This window comes from Echinops telfairi, unplaced genomic scaffold (assembly GCF_000313985.2).
Source record: "Echinops telfairi isolate 266 unplaced genomic scaffold, ASM31398v2 ScPeMD7_7424;HRSCAF=8462, whole genome shotgun sequence".
Taxonomy (NCBI): Eukaryota; Metazoa; Chordata; class Mammalia; order Afrosoricida; family Tenrecidae; genus Echinops; species Echinops telfairi.
In genome coordinates, this window is record NW_022111324.1 from 58,038,617 (window position 1) to 58,059,698 (window position 21,082).

General features: G+C 39.8%; 1 long non-coding RNA gene across 3 annotated transcripts in view; it reads left to right on the top strand.

The window, feature by feature from the left end:
* Window positions 1-378: 378 nt before the first annotated feature.
* The window catches only part of LOC123522577, a 44,865-nt gene continuing 24,161 nt past the window's right edge, over window positions 379-21,082 (top strand). For all 3 annotated transcript variants that reach the window (XR_006680825.1, XR_006680824.1, XR_006680826.1), the window contains exons 1-3: window positions 379-462; window positions 10,056-10,137; window positions 10,270-10,419. This is a non-coding gene — a long non-coding RNA (uncharacterized LOC123522577). The remainder of the gene's footprint in view (window positions 463-10,055; window positions 10,138-10,269; window positions 10,420-21,082) is intronic.

Sequence of the window (21,082 nt, forward strand, 5' to 3'; positions counted from 1 at the left end):
ACAGGGGAAGACTGACAGAAACCACCACGTTATAACTGAATGAGAAGTCTCCATTTGTTAATGTTATCATCGAATGTGGGCGGCTTATTTTATACACACAGACCCCAGGAAGACTTTGCCATTAAAGAATTTGATCTCAGGGACTGGGCTTCTTCCCACCACGTGTAGATACCGACACCAAGAACTTTCCGGCGAAGTGGCACTGCGCCCCCAGGCCAGGGAGCAGTCGCCCGGGCGTGAGGGGCCGCTTCCGCCCTGGCCCGTCTCGCCCCGCCCCCGTCTCGCCCCGCCCCCGTCTGTGACGCGACAGGGGCTTCCGGTCGCTGACGCGCATGCGCACGGCCTCGCCGCCCTTGGCGTCCGCGCGCGCGGTCCGGCGTCAGGCTTTGCGGCAGTCACCGCCCAAGCTTCAGGTTGGGGATCTCGAGCCCCTTCCTCAAGGTTGTTCCCCTGCTGTTTCCAGTAAGTGACGGTCCCGGCCGGTGCTGGGGCTAGAAAAAGTGAGAGGGCAGACTGCTAACGGCAGCATCGGCGGTTACTCCCCGCTTTGCCCACCCCCAAACTTACTGCCACCCAGGGGACTCCCACTCAGCGTTTTCATCCAGAAACCTAGAGTGTGTCCGGGACGGTTAGGAGTGGCCGGTGGGTCAGCACCGCAGCCCATTGCCTAACCCGCTGCGCCGCCAGACTCCCTCATACCTCTCTCTGGTCCCTGGTCACTCGAAATGACCGCCGCAGCAGCTCAAACAGGCCCGCTCCCAGTCCTCCGGGTCACCCCAGAAGCTAGGCCCGTCCGCTAATGGGGCTCACGAGTGACTGCCCTCAGCGCCTCCCGGTCCACAGCACGAAGCTGGGACACACACTTCTCCCAGCGCCGAATCTCCCCGTCTTCCTCTTCCAACAGAAATCTCTACTGGGGACAATTTGAACGTCCCTTCTTAAGTCCCCTTCGTAGCAAAACTGAACAAAGGAGGAGCACCTTGTGTACCTGACCTAAGCGCTTCACGGGCATTGTTTCATTTAATCTTCCGAATAATCTGTTCGTAGTTGCACTCATTATTCACATTTTACAAAACAGAAAAATGGGGGCCACAGAAAAGTTCAAAATTTGCCCAAGGGAACATAGGGTAGAGTTGAAATTTGAATCTACTGTGTAGCCGACTCCAGCACTTCATCGTTCTCTCTCTCCAATATCTTGTAAAAGGGCATCACCCACCGGCAGAAGGGGGGCTTCAAAAAGTTTGTGGAAATTTTCCATTGTCATTGAATTTCAGGTGTCCATGACCTTCTTGAGGCCCCCTCACTCCGTTCTTCTCAAGTTTCTCTGAATGCTGTCTAGTGTGTCTCTGTTGCTGGGAATTGTTTTCCCTGAGGACTATCTTCTCAGACCTCCCGCTGGCCCTTGAGTGTTCACTTTTATCAGCTACACACTGAGCTTAATATTTGCTTCCAAAAATGTGCTCAATACTTCTTAAAATATGTACCCCTAACTGGAACCCACTAACCAGTCCCCTTTCCTTCATTAGGGCAGCCCTCATTATCACTAGCCAGGAGAATGGGTATGACACTTGCTAATGGGTTTTCAAAGAGCTCAGAGGTTTTGTTTCTGACCTCAAGGAGGCAAGACATTCATAAAAAGACTACAAAGCCCAGCAGATAACTGCCAAGAGTTGCATAGAAAGTACATTATTCTTGAATTTCTACTCGAATGACTAATGACATCAATTCAGTGCTGGACCTGTTTCTTCAGCTATAAAATAAGTTTAGTGCGATCATTAAAATTACGTGATTCTTAGGCTCAGAGGAAAATGATCACTCTATTACGATCTTGAAGAAATTACTGAAAATATGGGTGTTATAGCAGTGTGGTGGTGCCCAGCTATCAGAATAGTGTGTAGGGCCTTAAAGGCTTGTCTTCAAACAAGCAACCATCTAAGTGAGGAGTCAGCTAAGCCCACACAGAAGAAGCACACCAGCCTGTATTACCCAAGGTTTGGAAATAATAAAATCCAAATCTGGAAGAGGGAATGGTATCAGAGCTTAAATTCTAAACCCCCAGTTTGCAGAAGGCTATGGATGACAGTAGATCCCCAAAAGGCTAGCAGGGTCTCCCAAAAGGCATTAGCAGGGTCCCCACATAGATTAAGCCTCTGGTGATTCTCTTCTGACCATAGTCAAGGTACGTGAATGGTCTTGCTATCAGACAGAGAGCATTGTCAAGTTGATTATGGATGATGTAGTTAAGTTCAAATATAACATCATTTGATATCCCATTTTAAATTTATTACAGCTTTTAATATTTTCTGATTCCGTTTTGACTCAGAAGGTTCTGATTTATTTTGTCATTGTTGGGTTTTTGTTTTTACTTTATGTGATTTTCTGTATATGAATTTCAGGAGAGGTTAATCGATAGATACAGTAACCAAATTAATAATTACTTAGGGACATAGCAGGGGGAGATTGGAGGGGATGGGAACATCACAACACTTAGTACAAGAGAGAAGAAAATGTTCTAAAATTGTGGCAATGATTATTGCGCAACTCATCTTTATATAACGATTGAATTGTATGATGTGAATTATATGCCGATAACACTAGTAAAAATGATCACTGTATTCAGGTGGGAACTGTTTTGAGGTGGAATCGTGTGTTCTTGGTACAGAGACAAGGATTAGGTCATAGATTTCCCCTAGCACATTTTCATCCTTTTGCACATGCGATCGAAGTTATTGAGCCTGCCCTAGAAATACAATTCACAGTCATACATTTTCTACTCACAATTTTAGTGGCTTCTTGACACTGCCCTTGAAACGTACATGTCTCATAGAATGAATTAAATTTAAAAGGCAGATAGAATGAACTAAACTGTAAAAGGCAGTATGGAATCATTGGAAGTCTTAATAAGGTACATAAGTCTGGAAGTAGTGGGAACAATGAATTAGACTGGCAGTTGGACTAATTTAGGTAGGAAATGTTAAAGACTGTGCCTATTGATAGTGGAGGGAAATTTCAATAACAATTGGCAAGGACAAATCAAAAGGACTTGATATGTACCTGGATGTGGAATTGAAAACAGGAAGGAGTTACTGATAAGATTTGAGGTCTATATTGCTGTAGCTAAGCTTTCTCTACCTTGTCTTTAGTTTTAAATTGTTCTAGAACATTCTTCTAACTTAAATGCTCTAAGAAGTCTCATCAGACCCCACGGACATTAAGAAGGATAATGGAATACTACAAGCAATTTTATATCCATAAATTCAATAATTCAGATGACATGAACTACCAAGACTCACCCAGTGATGTTGTCAAAAGTCTCCTAAGAAGGTACTAATAAGTAGAATAGTCCTATAACTGTTAAAGAAATTGGGTTTATAGCTAAAAGCAACAATAACATAAAGCATCAGCCCCAGAGAATTTCACTGGTGAGTCTTACCAAGTATTAAAGAAATTATGCCAGTTGAAACTACTTGAAACAACATTAATATTATAAGAAAATTATAAGACAGGAAGTGCTTGCTTCATTCTAGGAACCAGTAAATATTATAAAACTTTGTAAGTAAAAAAAAAAAATTCAGTTAAAAAAAAAAAAATACCAATTACATACAGACGCTTAGAAGAAGAAAAAAACTTCCTAATTTATAAAGCCTGCATTATCCTGACACCAAACCAGATAAAAACAATAGAAAAATCCTTTTTAAAAATAGGTAAAAGCTAATAGAAACGCTGATAGAGACTGGTGGATCTCTTTAGACTGCTGACCCTTAGCGGCCTTGCAAACTTGAAACTGAACCACTGAACCACTCCTGGAGATCACCTTTCATCCAAGCAATGCACAGGCCTATCAAGTCCCAGACTCAGGTTGCTGCCACCAAGTTGCTTCTGACTCATAAGCGCCTGTGGGTTTCTAAGACTGTAACTCTTGGAAACCGGAGTAGAAAGCCCTATATTTCTCCCAAAAGCAGTGGGTGGTTTCAAGTTGCTGAAACCCACTACGCCACCAAGGCTGACAGTGAACCCACGGACGATGTGCTCAAAGCAATCAATATCAGACCAAATGGGAGGCTTTTGCCCCAGAACAAAGTTCAGAATGCAGGAAAGGGCAGAGAAGATGGGGGAATGGAAATGGGGAGCCGGGGAGGAAGTGGGAAGAGTTGCATCGGGGGGATTGTAACTAATGTCCCAAATCAAAATCTGCTTTGTAAATTGTTGAATGGGAAAAACTAGTTTGTAAACAGTTGCTGAATGGGAAACTAGTTTGTTCTGGAAACTTTTTCCCAAGCCACAGTTATAAAAAGGAAGTAGAATGTGCCTGATCAAAGGGATCTGAAGCAGGCTGCGGCTAGGCAAGACCTGATAGCACTGGCTTCACATAAAGCACGCAACAGTGGTTTCTCTGAACAGTGTGCCTCTTCTGCAGCTGTGCGTGTACACACAGCTAGGGCCTTTCAGGCTGCTTTCTCCTGGAATAACCTTCTGCATCCCTGGTAAGTGCCCAAACCTTAATAAATAAAAAGAGACGTGGTTGCACACATTCAGCCACCCTCATCTATAATCAGGCTGTATCAAACATTAATTCAGGATCCCTAGAAATCACAGAAATGGAAAGTTTTTATTTTATGGGAATGCTATTTTCACATACTAATAAAAGAAAGCCTTGGAATAAACATTCAATCTGAACACACACACACACACACACACAACACACAAAAAATCTAGTCATGGGTTAAAACCAGTGGTGGGATTAAAATAATTTCATAATTGGCTTGCTGTCCTAATGACCATTTTAAGTAAAAAAAAATTTACTGAAAAATAGCTTATTATTTCATACAGTTAATACTTAAGTAACAATAAAAGGCACACAAAACTAGATTGTTATGAGTTTGAAAATATTTAATAATACCTAAAGAAAAATTTAAGATCTTCATATTTTTTATTGGCACCCTCACTTGCAGTATTCTTTGCTTTTATCTGAGCATTATCTGCTGTGTGATTTATCCTTAACTATCTTCTCACTGTAAAGTCGGATCCCATTCCTTTAGCGGTAGGCCAATTAGACAATCATTGTTTTTGATAGGTTAGAAACAGGCAACTTCTCAACATATTATGTTCATTTTTTAAAAACTCCTTTCTACTGCTAACTTACAGCAATTATTCTGACAATACTTTTAGCTTTCTGAAGACTTTCAGGAATCACATAATTCATAATATCTCGTGGGAATTACGGCATAACAAAACTGAAGTGAGTGACAGTGTGTCACCCTCTGGTCGGTTGGCACTTTTTACTTTATGTGTCTTTTATTTAAAAATTTTTAAAGTATTCTTTTTAAAAGTTTTATTGGCATATACTTCACATATCATACAATTTAATTGTTCAATAATATTAAGGAGATTTGTGCAATCATTACCACAATCAACTTCAGAACGTTTTCTTACACTCATTGTTATTAGCTCCCCATTTCTCCCCATCCTCCCCTGCCGTACCCCTAGGTAATTATCAACCTGGTTACTGTCTCTGTAGATCTACCTATAGTAGATTTCATATACAGACAATCATAGAAAATACAAACAGGAAGGGAGCAAACAAACAAAACTCAACAATAGTGACTGAACAAAACATTGAAAAAACTCAGGCAAATAGAAAGTAGAATATATTAAAAATTGAAATGACTTAAAAATGGGCCAAAAGGGAGATAAAGTGATAAGGTATGTATTTCAACATTACTACATCTGCCGTAATTGACTTTAAAATTCTTTCTGACAGCAAGCCTATTTACATGCCTCCACTATGGTTAGAGGTGGATTTACTGGAGACTTGGTCTACATGGGGTTCCTGCAAATGCCTTTCGGGGTTCCACTGTCATCCATAGCCTTCTGCAAACTAGGTGTTCACAGTTTAAGCTATGATACCATTCGCTCCTTCGGATATGGGTGTTATTTACAATCCTTGGATCACACAGGCTGGTGTGCTTCTTCCATGTGGACTTCTTGATGCCTCACTTAGAGGGCTGCTTGTTAGAAGACAAGACTTTAAGACCCCAAATGCTACTCTTTCTGATAGCCAGACACAATCTTCACCATACATTGCTAATCTATTCATGACTTAAGTGTTCTTAAATTGGGCTAGAGGTATGTGTGAGCCCAAAATCCATTCATAGACCTATGCTTTATATATACCTCTGGTTCACTTTAGGGACAGCGTTATTTTATGATAGAGATCATAATAAATCACCCCGAGGAGCATAAGGTAATTTTAAACAATCATTTCATTGGGGGTTCTTAACAGCTTCTATCAAAATCCATACATTCATCCATTGTGTCAAGCACATTAGTACAAATGTTGCCATCATCATTTTCAAAACATTTTCTTTCTATTTGAGCCCTTAGTATCAGCTCATTTTTTCTCCTCCCCCACCCTCCCTCCCTGATGAACCCTTGATAATTTATCAATTATTATTTTTTCATGTCTTACATGGATAGCTGTCTCCCATCACCCACTTTTCTGTTGTCTATCCCCCTGGGAAGGGATTATATATAGATCATTGTGATCAGTTCCCCCTTTCTCCCCCCACCTTCCCCTTCTCCTCCTGGTATCACTACTCATTATTGGTCGTGAGGAGTTTATTTGTCCCAGATTTCCTGTGTTGTGAACTCTTATCTGTACCAGTATACATGCGCTTGTCTAGCCAGACTTGTAAGGTAGAATTGGGATCATGATCGTGTCAGGGGTGGGTGGGGAGCATTAAAGAACTAGAGGAAAGTTGTATGTTTCATTGGTGCTATACTGCACCCTGACTGGCTCATCTCTTCCTTGTGACCCTTCTGTAAGGGGATGTCCAATTGCCTACAGATGGACTTTGGGTCTCCACTCTGCACTTTCCTTAATTCATATTGATATGATTTTTTTGTTCTGGGTCTTCGATACCTGATCCCACTGATAGCTCTGATCACACATGCTGGTATACTTCTTCCATGTAGGCTTGGTTGCTTCTCAGCTAGATGACCACTTGTTTATCTTCAAGCCTTTAAGACCCCAGATGCTATATCTTTTGATAGCCAGGCACCATCAGCTTTCTTTACCACATTTGCTTATGCATCCATTTTGTCGTCAGTAATTGTGTTGGATACGGTAGGTGAGCATCCAGAATGCCAGGTTATTAGAACAAAGTGTTCTTGCATTGAGGGAGTACTTGAGTAGAGGCCCAATGTCCGTCTGCTACCTTAAAACTAAACCTATAAATGTATGTACATAGATCTATTTCCCTATCATAATATATAAATATATTTACGTATGTACATGCCTGTATTTAGACTTCTATAAATGTCCTTTGCCTCTTAGTTCTTTCCTCTATTTCCTTCTACTTTCCTCTTGTTCCACTATCATGTTTGACCTTTCGGCTTTCATTAATTCTTGACTACATTGCACTTGATCAAGCCCCACTAGGCATCCTATACCTGCCTCACCATTGATTTTAGATCACTTGTTGTTCCCTTGTCGCCAGATTTGTTGACTCCCCCTGTCCCTGAAATCTATTTTTGGGATTCTTCGGGGACTGCATTGCTTTGCTCCCCTTGCTGCTCTGTTGCATGCCCTTAGTGTTTCTCCCTGAGGTGGTGGGGTCAGATCGGGTGCAATTCTTGCACTGTGTCTCCAGTGTTGACCTCTGTAGCACTAAGGGTCAATAAGGGACCTTGTGTCTGGTGGTGGGGCTGGCCCTGTGGTCCTCTCTGTGCATTGTCTGCTCTGAGCAGGAGTATCATCCTTGGGGCTTGGTGGGCCATGATGTGTTCCACTCTCTGTTTCTCTTTCTTTCCTTCTTAGTTTGCTCCTGTGTGCTCTGATCAGACGCACCCCTCTCCTGAGCTGTAGCTTCAGTGCTGTCCTCTATAGTGCATTCTTTGGGGGGAGGTGAGGGGCCACGTAACTAGGTTTGGGGCTGGCCCCGCAGACCTCTCTATTGGTTCTCTATGGGTTTGTTTTCTGAAGTAACAAACACAAGAAATAAAAATGTAGTATTTTATCAAAGGTATAAAGAGTGTTATGAAATGAATAAATATTAGAAGCATAGTTCCCTCTAATTTTTATACCTGTGGATGGAATGAGCATTGCTATGAGTGCTTAGAATACACTGTTTCACAGATGAATGTTAAAAATGAGTAAAGAAATGTAAATTTGTGATTTACGCACCGGGTGGCTGCCCATCTTTGAGAGAACCCTGACTACAGTTGCCATTTTAACAACCGATTTGCTGAACAACCAAAAGTTAGGTGTCATTTCTGCCCAACCAGTAAGAACCAGCTGAATTCCACCGCTTAATATAGACCGTACTCCAAGGAAGCCTTCCTTTCAGCTCATTGGCACCTCATTTCAGATTGCACACTGGGGAATGGTTACATAATATCTGCCAAACCAGTGAGAACTATGTTCTAGTCAGGTTGGTGCATAGTCGTCACCTTGAAACTGAAAGAAATGACAGGGTCTCCAGAAGCGCTTAGTTTAAAGTGTGAAGAATCCCCTCACAGAAGGGTCACAAGGAAGGGATGAATCAGCCAGGGTGCAGTATAGCACCAACGAAAGACACAACATTCCTCTAGTTCTTTAATGCTTCCTCCTCCTCACTATCATAACCCCAGTTCTACCATACAAATATGGCTAGACCAGAGCATGTACACTGGTACAGATGAGAGCTCTTGACACAGGGATTCTAGGGCAGATAAACCCCTCAGGACTAATGAGAGCATCGATACCATGGGGGTAGGGGGAAGGTAAGTGGAGAAGGGGGGGAGAGGCGGAACAGATCACAATGATTGATGACGTACAACACCCACCCCCCTCCAGGGGCATGGACAACAGAAACATGGGTGAAGGGAGACAGCAAACAGTGTAAAATATGAAAATAAATTTAATTTCTAAATTATCAAGGGTTCATAGGTGGGAGGTTCGGGGAGGGAGGGGGAAAAAGAGCTGAGACCAAAGGCTCAAATAGAAAGAAAATCTTTGGGAAATGATGATGGCAACATATGTACAAATGTGCTTGATACAATTGATATAGGAATTATTATAAGAACTGTAAGAGCCTCCAATGCAAATGCTCTTTATAAACATGTTCCAAAGTAAGTGTTTATTAGAGGACGGATTTGGAGTTGTAGACAAATATAGCACTGAAGAAGTAATATTCTTGCTGACATCATAAGATTACATGAGATTTCTAAAGGATAAAGAATAATGTATTCTCAAAGCCCCATTCTATGCATATTCTTAAGTGTACTGAAGTTCAGAAACCACTGGACTAGATTATGCGAGGTGAGGACTGAGCCCTAGAATGGTCTACCATTAAGGGTGACAGGGAAAAACGGAGCCCAAGAAGGAAATAAGGGATGATGTGCCACAGCGAGCAGGGAGAAGACCCCAGAGGTGAAGGATAGCTGGCTGTCCTTGACTAGTGTTTCTCCTCGACAAAAAACCCAGTGTGATATAATGCAACCCAAGAGTGTCACTACATCTAGACCAAATGGCTGTTCATTCAGACCATGGTTTCCCAAAATGGGCATACTGCCCCTGTGGAGAGTGCTAGAATGATCCAGGGGGCTGCAACAGCAGATACCTACCCTTTATCCTGGAGCATGGGTTGTGCTGCAGAAGTCTTTCATTGCTATGGGGCACTGAGCAATTGTTTTCTATAAATGGGGCTGTAGATCAAATAAGTTTGGGAACCTATGAAAGACTATAAAGCAAAGTTCTCTATAAATGGTTCTTATTTTTACTTTATATGAGATTTTTTTGTTTTGTTTATTTATTTATTTAATAAGATTTTTATCAAGGTTATGAACACATTCCGTTTTTGTTGTGCTAACGGCTACTCAAAATTAGCTGTGTGAAAGGACAAATAAAAATGTTTACTGTTGTGTATTAATGGTATAAAACCACTTTGTGAATAAATATAAATAATACTTGGCCCTCCTTCCATTCATTATTTAAAACAACCCATTTCCATTTTATTTAACATCGCTTTGATTTTTAAGTTCTCTAATAACTTGTCACTATTCTGGTTTTGTAGACATGGCAGGCAGGTTTAATAGCCATGGATAAAAAGACCACACAGAGAAGTCCAGAAGATGCCGGCGCCGGCAGATACGGAGGTAGGAAGGAGTTTGTAATCTCATTTAAACCTGTCAGGTAGTTTAGAGTATGTTATTAATTATCGTTCGCTGCTTTCCATATCTTGCTAATGTTTGAGAGCTCAATTCTGTTACCTTTTGTATCTCTCTAAGGTAAACAAGCAAAAAAGAAAAAACAAAAGCCAAAACAAAACCACCAACGATCCCGCCACAAATCAACAGCGTCTCACTCTTCGGATGACGGTATATTTCCTTCCTCTTCTTGCACTTCGTCAGAAAGCCAGACAGATTCAAGTTGTGAAGGTATGTCCATCAACCTGTTAAGGCGTTTGCATGGATCACTCGGATGATTTAGAGAAACAGTTTATTGAGCCTGCTACATAACTTCTTGCTTAACCATTGTTTATTGAGCATGCTTCTTCATGATGTGCTGGGCATCATGGTAAGCAGTGGCATGATCCTGGTAGCTGAAAGAATACAAGTAAAAAACCTCACTGATTCGGACCAATTCCATTCAGGGAGCTGTTGTTATTCTAGTAGGTGATTAAAAACAATTGTCTACTTTGATGCAGACATGAGCTGGCATGTGCTTGACCAGGGGATAAGCAAAGGCCTTAGAGTTGAAAATATAGTGAAATTGACAGGTGGATGATGAGTACGGTGTTTTCCAGGTAAAAGAAGGGCAATAGAGGTCATGAGGGTTTACTACAAGCTAAAGAAATCACCTATGCTAACATATTAACATTTTAGTTTCTGATTCTTTTCAGCAATATGCTCCTATGTCTTTACTTAATCAGTGAACTGATCAGTTTTTGTTTGAAAGCAAAGGAAACTGACTGATGGATTTAAATGGGAAAAAAGTTATTAAAAGGAATATTGAGTAACACAGAATTTCCAAGAAACCTAGAGAAATAGTCTTGAATATGGACAAAGCAAAGTGAAGCTGGCAGCCAGGACCACAGACAAAGCTGTGCCATAGAACTAAGTCTAGTGAGGGTGCCCTGCTGCACTGCCACTACTGAGCCGAGAGAGCTCAACTTGTACCACCAATGCCATTACATGTCACTGCTTATCACTCCCACTGCTACTGCAAGACACTGGATATTTCTAGAATGGATTCTTCACTGTATCTGCGGCTTTATGTCATAAGGCTCCTAGGCATTGGTTGACTGGGCCTAGACCACATGCTCATGTTTGAATTGTAGAGGAAGCTGAGAAAGTTAGTAATGGTCTTTCCAGCATGGATAGTGGGAAGCTTATAGAGTAGCATTAACCAAAAATAGGGAGAACAAAAAAAATCAGAAACTGAGCATTCCCTTTTTTGTTTGCCCACTGCCTCTTGATCCAGGCACATGTTCCACCTGAACACAATGAAGACTTCTGGAATCCCCATTCTTCTCAAGGCTATTCATAGCTTGTTATGATTCACACAGTCGACTGCCTTTGCATAGTCAATAAAACACAAGTAAAAGTCTTTCTGGTATTCTCTCTGCTTTCAGCTAAGATCCATTTGACCTCTGTGATGCTATCCTTTATTCCACATCCTCTTCTGAATCTGGCAGCTCCTTGCCAATGTAGGGCTGCAGCTGTTGTTGGATCATCCTCAACAACACTTTTCTTTCAGTGACTTCCATGATACTATTCTATAATTTGAGCATTCTCTGGGGCCACTTTTCTTTGGAATGGGTAAAAATATGAATCTCTACCAGTCAGTTGGCCAAGTAGCTACTTTCCAAATTCCCTGGCATAGAGGAGGGCGTGCTTTTAGTGCATCATCAGCATGTGGAGACATTTTGATTGGCATTCCATCAATGCCTTCAATGCAGCTTGGACTTTTTTTCCTTCAGTACCATTAGTTTTTGATCATATGCTACCTCTTGAAATGGTTGAATATCAACCAGTTATTTTTGATACAGTAACACATGTATTCTTTTCCCTTTTTAAAACAATTTTATTGGCATATAATTCACACATCATAAAATTCAGTATTTCAATGAGATTAAAATGAGTTGTACAATATCACCATAATCAATCTTAGAACATTTTTTTCTTTTGTATTCATTGTTATCAGCTCCCCATTTCTCCAACTTTCCCTGCCAAACCCCCAAGAAACCATCAATCCAGTTATTCTCTCTAGATTTATCTTTCCTGGATTCCATATATGGTAAAACATTAAAAAACAAAAAAACAACAATAATAACAAAGTAAAGTATAGGAACATCTCAATCAAAAAGAAAGCAGAAAATATTAAAAACTATAACACATTTAAAAGGGGGAGATCAAATCCATTTTCAGGGTTGGTCCACACATGGAATATGCGTACAGTGAATCCCCTCTGACCATAGTCAAGCCTTCTTATCAGAATTGTAAAGTCAATTGTGACACATATAGTTAGATTAATATGTAATTCCTTATCATTTTATTTCCCTTTTGACACATTTATTTATTTTTAAATAATCATTTTATTAGGGGCTCATACAACTCATCACAATCCGTACCTACATCATTTGTGTCCAGCACATTAGTACATATGTTGACGTCATCATTCTCACAATACCTGCTTTCCACTTGAGCCCTTGGTGTCAGCTCCTCATGTTCCCCTCCCTCCCCACTCCCCACTCCCCTGAACCCTTGATAATTTATATATTATTATTATTTTATCAGATCTTAGCACATCCAATGTCTCCCTCACCCACTTCTCCGCTGTCTGTCCCCGAGGGAGGAGGCCATATGTAGATCTTGTCTTCTGTTTCCCCTTCCCTTTTGACACATTTTAAAGATGTTTCAGTTTAAAAAAACGTGAAGGGGAAATAACATGCCTTAAGCCTCTGGTGAATCCTCTCTGACCACAGAGCAGGGATATGAACATCCTTGCTGTCATGAAGAGTGTATTGGAAAGCGTATTATTACAGATGTAGTTACATTAAAATCAAACACTATCATTTGATCTCTCTTTTGACCTTCCATCTTCTTTTGACACTTCCTGCATCAAAATATTCAACTGCGCTCATCAGGAACTCACATAGATCAAGAAGCAGTTATGTGAAGGGAACAAGGGAATGCTGCATGGTTAACAATGGGAAGGGTGTGCATCAGAGTTGTATCCTTTCTCCATATGTATACAGTCTTTATTTGCTGAACAAATAAACAGAGAATCTGGATTATATGAAGAAGAATTTGACATCAGGATTGGAGAAAGGCTTATCAACAATGTTTGATATGCAGAAGTCACTACCTAGCTGAAAGTAAAGAGGACTTGAAACCCTTGCTGATCAAGGTCAAAGACTGTAGCCTTCAGTATGGATTACCACACAATGTAAAGGAAACAAAAATCCTCACAAATGGATCAATAGGTAACATCATAGATAGATAGAGAAAAGATCGAAGTTGTCAAGGATTTTATCTTGCTTGGTTTCACAACCATTGACCAGAGAGCTATCAATTGTGGAGGCATTGATCAGGTGACACATTGCATTGAATCTGCTATACAAGACTTCATTAAAGTGTTGAAAAGCAAGGAAGTTACTTTGAGGACTAGGTGTGTCTGACCCAAGCCATGGTATTTTCAATTGTCTCATGCATTTGAAAGTTGGACATTGAATAAGGAAGATTGATGTATTTGAATTTTGGTGCTAGGGAAGAATATTGAAAGTATCATGGTCTGCCAAAAGAGCAAACATCTGTCTTGGAAGAAGTGCAGTCAGAATGCTCCTTAGAGACAAGGATGGCAAGACTTTTCATCTCATGTACTTTAGACATGTCAGGAGAGACCAGTCCATGGAGAAAAATATCCATGCTTGGTAAAGTAGAAGGGCAGAGAAAAAGAAAACGGCCCTCAACAAGATAGATTGACACAGTGGCTGTAACAAGGGGCTCAAACATAAGAACAATTGTGATGATGCCACAGGACCATCCTTTTGTGCTTTGTTGCATTGCTATTAGTCAGAACCAACTTGATGAGAGTTAACAACAATACCAAGGCAGTCACCATATAGCAAATCTATTGAGTAGCAATATGTAACTACTCTTATCTCATTCTACCTTGATTTTCCCTTTATTATTGTTGTTGTATTTACAGATATATGTCACTTAACAGCCATTTGGGCAATATCCTGCTTTATATATCTATGGTTCCATAACAAATGTGGGTCATAACAAATTATGGATAACATCATTAAGAATGGGAATTCCAGCACATTTCATTGTGCCCCTGAGGAACCTGTATGTGGGAAGCAGAGAACAGGAAGAGGGTGTATATGGATGAATCCTTTATTCTGATATATAAAGAAGCCTGGCAGGGTGGGATTCTGGGATTGAGGAAGACCTTCACCCTTGTGAGTTGGAGATGAGTCCCAATCACATTCTCATAATTAACGTTGTTCCTTACTATATCCTCCCATAATTGTGCTGCTTTGAAGTTAACTCTTACAAACACATGGCTGATTGCCAGCTAGCCAGCGGCTTTCACTACAGAGGCAGGCATATGCTATTGCTCTCTAGGCTCCGAAGACAGCCACTTCCCCTTAGCTGCCCCAGGCAGGTTATGTATATGATACCTGTGCCCCCCCACCCCCCCACCCCCCAGTGTATGTAAGCCTTGGCTGGAAATATATTCTCTCTCTCTGCATGGACCTGGCTTCTGAACTCATGGCGGTCCCAGAGGTAAGCACTTGCATGCCTTATCTTGTCTGATGTCTCTTTAATTTTACCCCTCAATTACACAATCGTCGCTTGGGCCCGTTTGATTGTGGAGGCTGGAATCCCACACCTATACGTAGAGGAAGAGGCAGTTTTTCAAATAGAACAGGGTGGGTACTGCATGTTTTGAAAACCTGTGTGACAAGGTTGTGTCTTTTCTCCATACCTACTTAAACTATATGCTGAGCTAATAAATCAAGAAACTGGACTATATGAAGAAGAATGCAGTGTAAGATTGGAGAGAGGTTCACTAACAGCCTTCAATATGCAGATGATACAACTTTGCTTGCTCAAGGGGAAGAAGATTTGAAGCACTTAGTGCTGAAGATCAAAGATTATAGCTTTCAGTATGGATTACACCTCAACATTTAAAAAATGAAAAATGTCACAACAGGAATAACAGACAATATCGTGAGAAAAGATTGACATTGTCAAGGATTTCATTTTACTTGGAATCACAATCAAGACTGATAGAAGCAGTGATGTATAGCACTAGGAAAATCTGCTGCTGCTGCTGCAAAAAAAGTCTTTTAAAGTGTTAAAGAACAAGGCTATCACTCTGAGGATAAAGGTATCCCTGACCCAAACCATGGTATGTGCATTCTCTTCAAATGCACGTGAAAACTGAACAATGAACAAGGGAGCCTAAAAGAGAATTGATGTATTTGAATTATGGTATTGATGAAGAATCTTGAAAACATCATGAGATCCTGGACAAACAAACTGTCAGTGCTGCTTAGAAATGAGGAAGTGAACCTGTACAGAGGGACCAGTCTCTGGAGAACAACATCATGCTTAGTGAAGTAGAGGGGCAGTGAAAAAATGGGAAAGACCTTCAGTAAGATTCATGGACACAGTAGCTGTAACAATGGGCTCAAACATAACAACAATTGTGTGGACGGTGCAGGACCAGGTGTTTTGTTGTATGTAGGGTCTTGATGAGTCAATATTGACCCAATGGTACATAACAACAACAATGGTTTTAAAGACCCCAAACATGACCGAGTGAGTAGGCCTCCAAGGAAAATCCCATTCCCACTGTCATAGAGTTGTGGACACTGGCTAGCCCTGGATGTTGGAGAGTTTCTAGCCCCCAGCTTCCAGCAGCAGCTGAATATGATTAGGAAGTGTGTTAAAGAGCAAATTGGCCACCTCTCTGTGTCCGCTGTATGCCCCCCCTCCCCAATCCTGCACAAACTTCTGATCTGGCTGCAGGCACAACCCCCGCCTAACTCCTGTACAGTGACTATCGTTCTTTGGTTTTTTCTAGTGGGCTCCCATAAAGTTTAAATAGGGCTTATGGGGATTAGCTATCAAGTATAAATATGGCTTGTATATACTGTAGGTGTTCACACAGTGTTCAAGTCACATAATGTCATTTCATAGAACATATCATGGATTCAGGGTGCTGTCTACTCCTGTACACATTTGCAGCCTCAGTCCTGTAGGGTTGCTACGAGTTGAAATGGACTTGGTGCCAGTAGGTTTGGTTTTGATTATCATAGATGTTAAGTGACAGACACCTTGGGTTAGTTTTGTTTAGTTTTAGCTAATTTGGTAGCAATAAATACACTTATAACTCTCATTCTTTTTCTATTAACGTGTCAATTTTTATACTTTCCTCATATGTTCTTGTTAGGTGTTATCCAGTCAGTTCTGACTCATAACCATCCTATGTACAACAGAACAAGACATTATTCTATTCTCACATCTATTCTGTCTTTGCCTATTGTTGCAGCCACTTTGTCAGTCCACTCCTTGAGGGTTTATTCTTTTTCGCTCCCTATTGTCTCTTCTTGTGGCATAATAGGCTATGTTAGGCTGAGTTGACTAGAGAAACAAATCCAGAGACACTCATATATGTATAAGAAAGAGCTTTATATTAAGAAGTGAAGTAGCCATGCGTCAATAAAACATCCCAGCCCAGTCCAACTCAAGTCCATAAGTCCTATACTAGTCCATACATCCCTCTTCAGACTCACGCAGCCACATGCAATGATGTAGAATGCAGGATGATTACAGGCCGGTGGGTGCAGAGCTGTGTGGATCCAATGGCGGTGGACACATCACTGGGCTCACACAGGTCTCAGTGTGGCTCAATGGGAAGGTGAAGGCAGAGAGAGAGAGAGGCAGGCCAGCCTTCAGAGAGCCATTTATTTATCTCTGTTCCAAGGAAGGTCATTAGGCTGCGACCTTATTGACCAGCTAAACTCCACCCATATCTTCTTACAGGTGCCATGTTGGTACAAAAAAACTAACTATCACCTTGGCTAATATTCTACTTTTTACTATACTGGCAAGCTTATTGTTTACTTTTCTATTTCCTCATTAACATACTCAGTTCACTTAAAAAATATTTCCCAATTAAGTATTTAGTAGTTGCATATAAGTCCTGATAATAAGCATAATACCTATGTTTTCTAGATTAATTAGAGGTTAGACTTAGTGGTCCCATAGGAATATTATCCTCCAGATAGGTTCTTAAATGCCACATATTTATAATGTGATTTTCAGGTGCCTGTGAGTTAGCACATAGTGATCTTTGAAAGCAAAATGTAATGTTGTCTGGTCCTGGACTGGACCATCCTCACAATTGTTATATCTGAATCCATTGTTGTAGCTACTATGTCAGTCCATCTGATTGAGGATCTCCCTTTTGCTGATCCTTTCTTTATCCACCATGATGTCCTTCCCTAAGGATTGGACCCTTCTAATAACACATCCTAAGTCTAAGTAAATGTCTTAGGCTGGTCTCTCTAGAGAAGCCAAAACAGTGAAGCTTGTGTGTTTGTGTGTGTGTGTGTGTGTGTGTGTGTGTGTATTTATATCAAGAAAATGGCTCACACAGTTGTAGAAGTAGACGAGTTCCAAGTTCATGTATCAGATTTTAGGCTGGAGGTTTTTCTTGACTTGAGTAGCTGTGGGGGCTGATGAACTCAGATCAAAAGGAAAATGTCCAGCTTGTGGCTGCAGAAGTGAATGCATCCAAGGTCAGCTGATAAGGCAGCAGGCTGCTAATGACTTCCAGGAAAGGCAGGCAATACAGCAGGTCACCAGCTCACATCCAGAGAACCAGACCTTGGAGGGTGAGCCACATGCTCAGACACAGACACAATAAAAAGCAAGCAAGCTCTTTCACAGCATCACCTCACAGTGGAAGCAGGCCACATATCCAAGGAAGCTTCCTTTCAGTCGATGGCATCAGGGCTGTGATTTGAATAAGGATGTTGCTTCCCACCCTACTCTTAAAACTGATTGGCTGCTCACAGCAGATCCCATTATAGAGGAAATTAATGACATAGTGTTAGGCCACATCATGGTGGATTACTCGGTCTTAACTGTTGAACCACTGAGAATCCTGGCCCAACTAACTTGATACAAAAACGTATCTATCACAGTAGAAAAGACAAAACCTCAACATCCTCATGTGTAAGGAATATCCTGGCTGCCTTCTTCCAAGACAGATTTGTTCATCCGTTTGGTCGTCTGTTGGATTCAGTATTCTTCACCAGCACGTAATTTAAACTTGAAGCTTCCATTCTTCTTCGGTCTTCTCTTTTCCAGGTGTAGCTTTTGTATAAATATGAGGAGTCTGACTGAGATACTTCTATACTTAATGCATTTTATTCAACGTTTGTATCTTGCAAGTTTTTGCAAACTAGTGTAATAGTTAACTAAAAATGAATCTTAACTGTGCTATTTTCAACCTCATTGGACAATACATTTATTTTTAATGATAGAGATAAAATGTTCATTTTTCCATTTAACTTTAGATGCAACCAATGACAAAAATGAGAAAGAAAAGCGGGAAAGGCAATAAATGGAAAAACGAAAACAGGTAATTGAGAATAACTTAAACATAAGAACAAGCCTTGGTTATTAGAAGATACTGTTCTGTTTCATTAAAGCACACAAAATCTATAGCAAATTTTGAAGCACTATAAGGCAAGAAATAATTAACACAGTTGTAATATGATGCCAAGCTCATAGCATCCTTTTCTCTTTTCAAAATTAAAATGCCTAGAAAACTGTGCAAATAGACAAAACTTTACAATTAGAGTTCTAATGACTCTTATTTAATTTTGACATTAACAAAAGTACAAATAGCATACATGATTTGAAAAAAATGCAAAAAGTATAGAAGTCAATTAGATTAAAAAATGTCCCGCTGTGTTCTTTATTCCACTACCCTGGAGTGTTATCATTAGGAAATATTCATGGTAATTCTTTGGCTTTTTCTCTATATACTTGGAAATAAATGAATACACACTGACCCAAATGAATGTATGTAGGCTTATGTTACAAAAATAGACGATCAGCTTTCTTCTCTAAATGTAATTTTAGTGTAATATTCTATACATAAAAAAGAATATTTGCATCATATATAAAAATTATAATGTATAGTGATGAAAGTACCATAAACCTATCATCTAACAGAAGAACATTACCAATATGATTATATCATTCTTTACTCTTCTTCCATCTTCTACTCACCCCTCAAGCCTTCAGAAGAACACAGGCTTGCTGATGCCTTCATTGTAGCCCTATAAAACCAATGCAGACTTCTCACCTCCAGAGTTACAATACATTTGTGTTGGCTGGGGGGAGTGGTAATTTATTAAATCAGCAATAGCAAACTCATCCATAACAGTTTTCACTACCAATTATAAAATTTTTGTGATCCATGTCTCTGGCAACACTTTGTAATACCATACCTCTTATTTTTGGTCAATAGAGTGAGTATTGATATCTCCATGGAGTCTGAACTTACGTTTACAGACTACTAATGTGTTTATTGGCCATTCTGTGCCCATTGTCTTCTGTGAAATGTACATTTTGTATAGTTTGCCCATTTCCGTTGGATTGTTATCTTTTATTGATTTGGAAGGGGGTTTATATATATTGTGCATTTATCTATGTTCAGAATTTTAATCTTCACAATATTATATGTATTCTTCCTGTTTATGGTTTGTCTATGGCCCAGCTTTTCTTTCTTTTTTTTTTTTAAATGAATCCTCTTGATGGGCACAAGTTCATTAGTTTTCATTTTAATATAACAGTCTTTTGTTTTATCAGCGCTTTTGGGTGTGTTTTGTCCAAGAAATTCTTCCCTGCATTAATATTCTCTAATTTTTTTCCCCTAAAAGTGTTTTCTACTCACCTTTAAGTACTAATTCCTGGCAAAGAAATTTAGTTTTTCTTTATGCAGGCACAGATTTGTTTCTGCACCATTTTCTATATAATACCACCTGTTTCCAGAATCTGCAGTGTCATCTCTGTTGCATACTAAATTTACATGTATTCCAGAGTTTGTTTGGGGGTCTCTCAATACCGGTCCAGTGGTATCCATGACTGTCCTTGCACTTGATCTACACAGTCTTACTGATTACAGTTTTGTAGTAAATCTTTGTAGCTGGTTGGAACTTGACCAATCAATTGGCTTCTCTTAGCTGTTCTAGTCCTTTTCCTCTTTCACTTAAATTTCAGAAGCAGCTTGTTAAGTTCTGTGAAAAAGCCTGGTGGAATTTTGATCAGAATGGTAGTTAAACTAAAGATTATTTACCTCTTTACAACAGTGAGTTACCCCCCATAAACATCATAGTTTTTAATTTGCTTTGGTATTTTTAATGTCTAATAAAATTCTATAATTTTATCCAAATAAATGTGTACTTTATCAATTAGATTTATTTCTGGGCATCTTTTTGTTGTTGCTGTTATAAATATGTTTTCTAACAATTATTTAGCTAATATATAAGAATTTAATGCCTTTGTAAATAGATTTTATATCAGTCACATTTTTGAAGTATCTTTCTCTCAAATAATATGTATAGTCTCTTGGACTTTTTAATGTAAAATAATATCATCTGATAATAGCAGTTTTAAATTTCTAATATTTATTCTTATTTTGAAGAATTATACTAAAATATATCTCCAGTAAAATGTTAAAAGGAAGCAACAGTAATAGGCATGTTTTGCCTGTTTTAAAACGAAATTTCTAAAATATTATCATTAAGAATGATATTTACCCAAAAAAAAGAATGATATTTACTACAGATTTTCTGTAGGTGCCATTTGTTAAGCTTAAAAAATTCACTTCTGTGATCCAAATCGGTGGTGAGGAGGGTGTAGGATGCCTGGTAGGGCGTGATCAAGGTTAATGTAACCAAGAGGAATTGCTGAAACCCAAATGAAGACGGAGCATGATAGTGGGACAAGAGGAAAGCCAAAGGAAATAGAGGAAAGAGCTAGGAGGCAAAGGGCATTTATA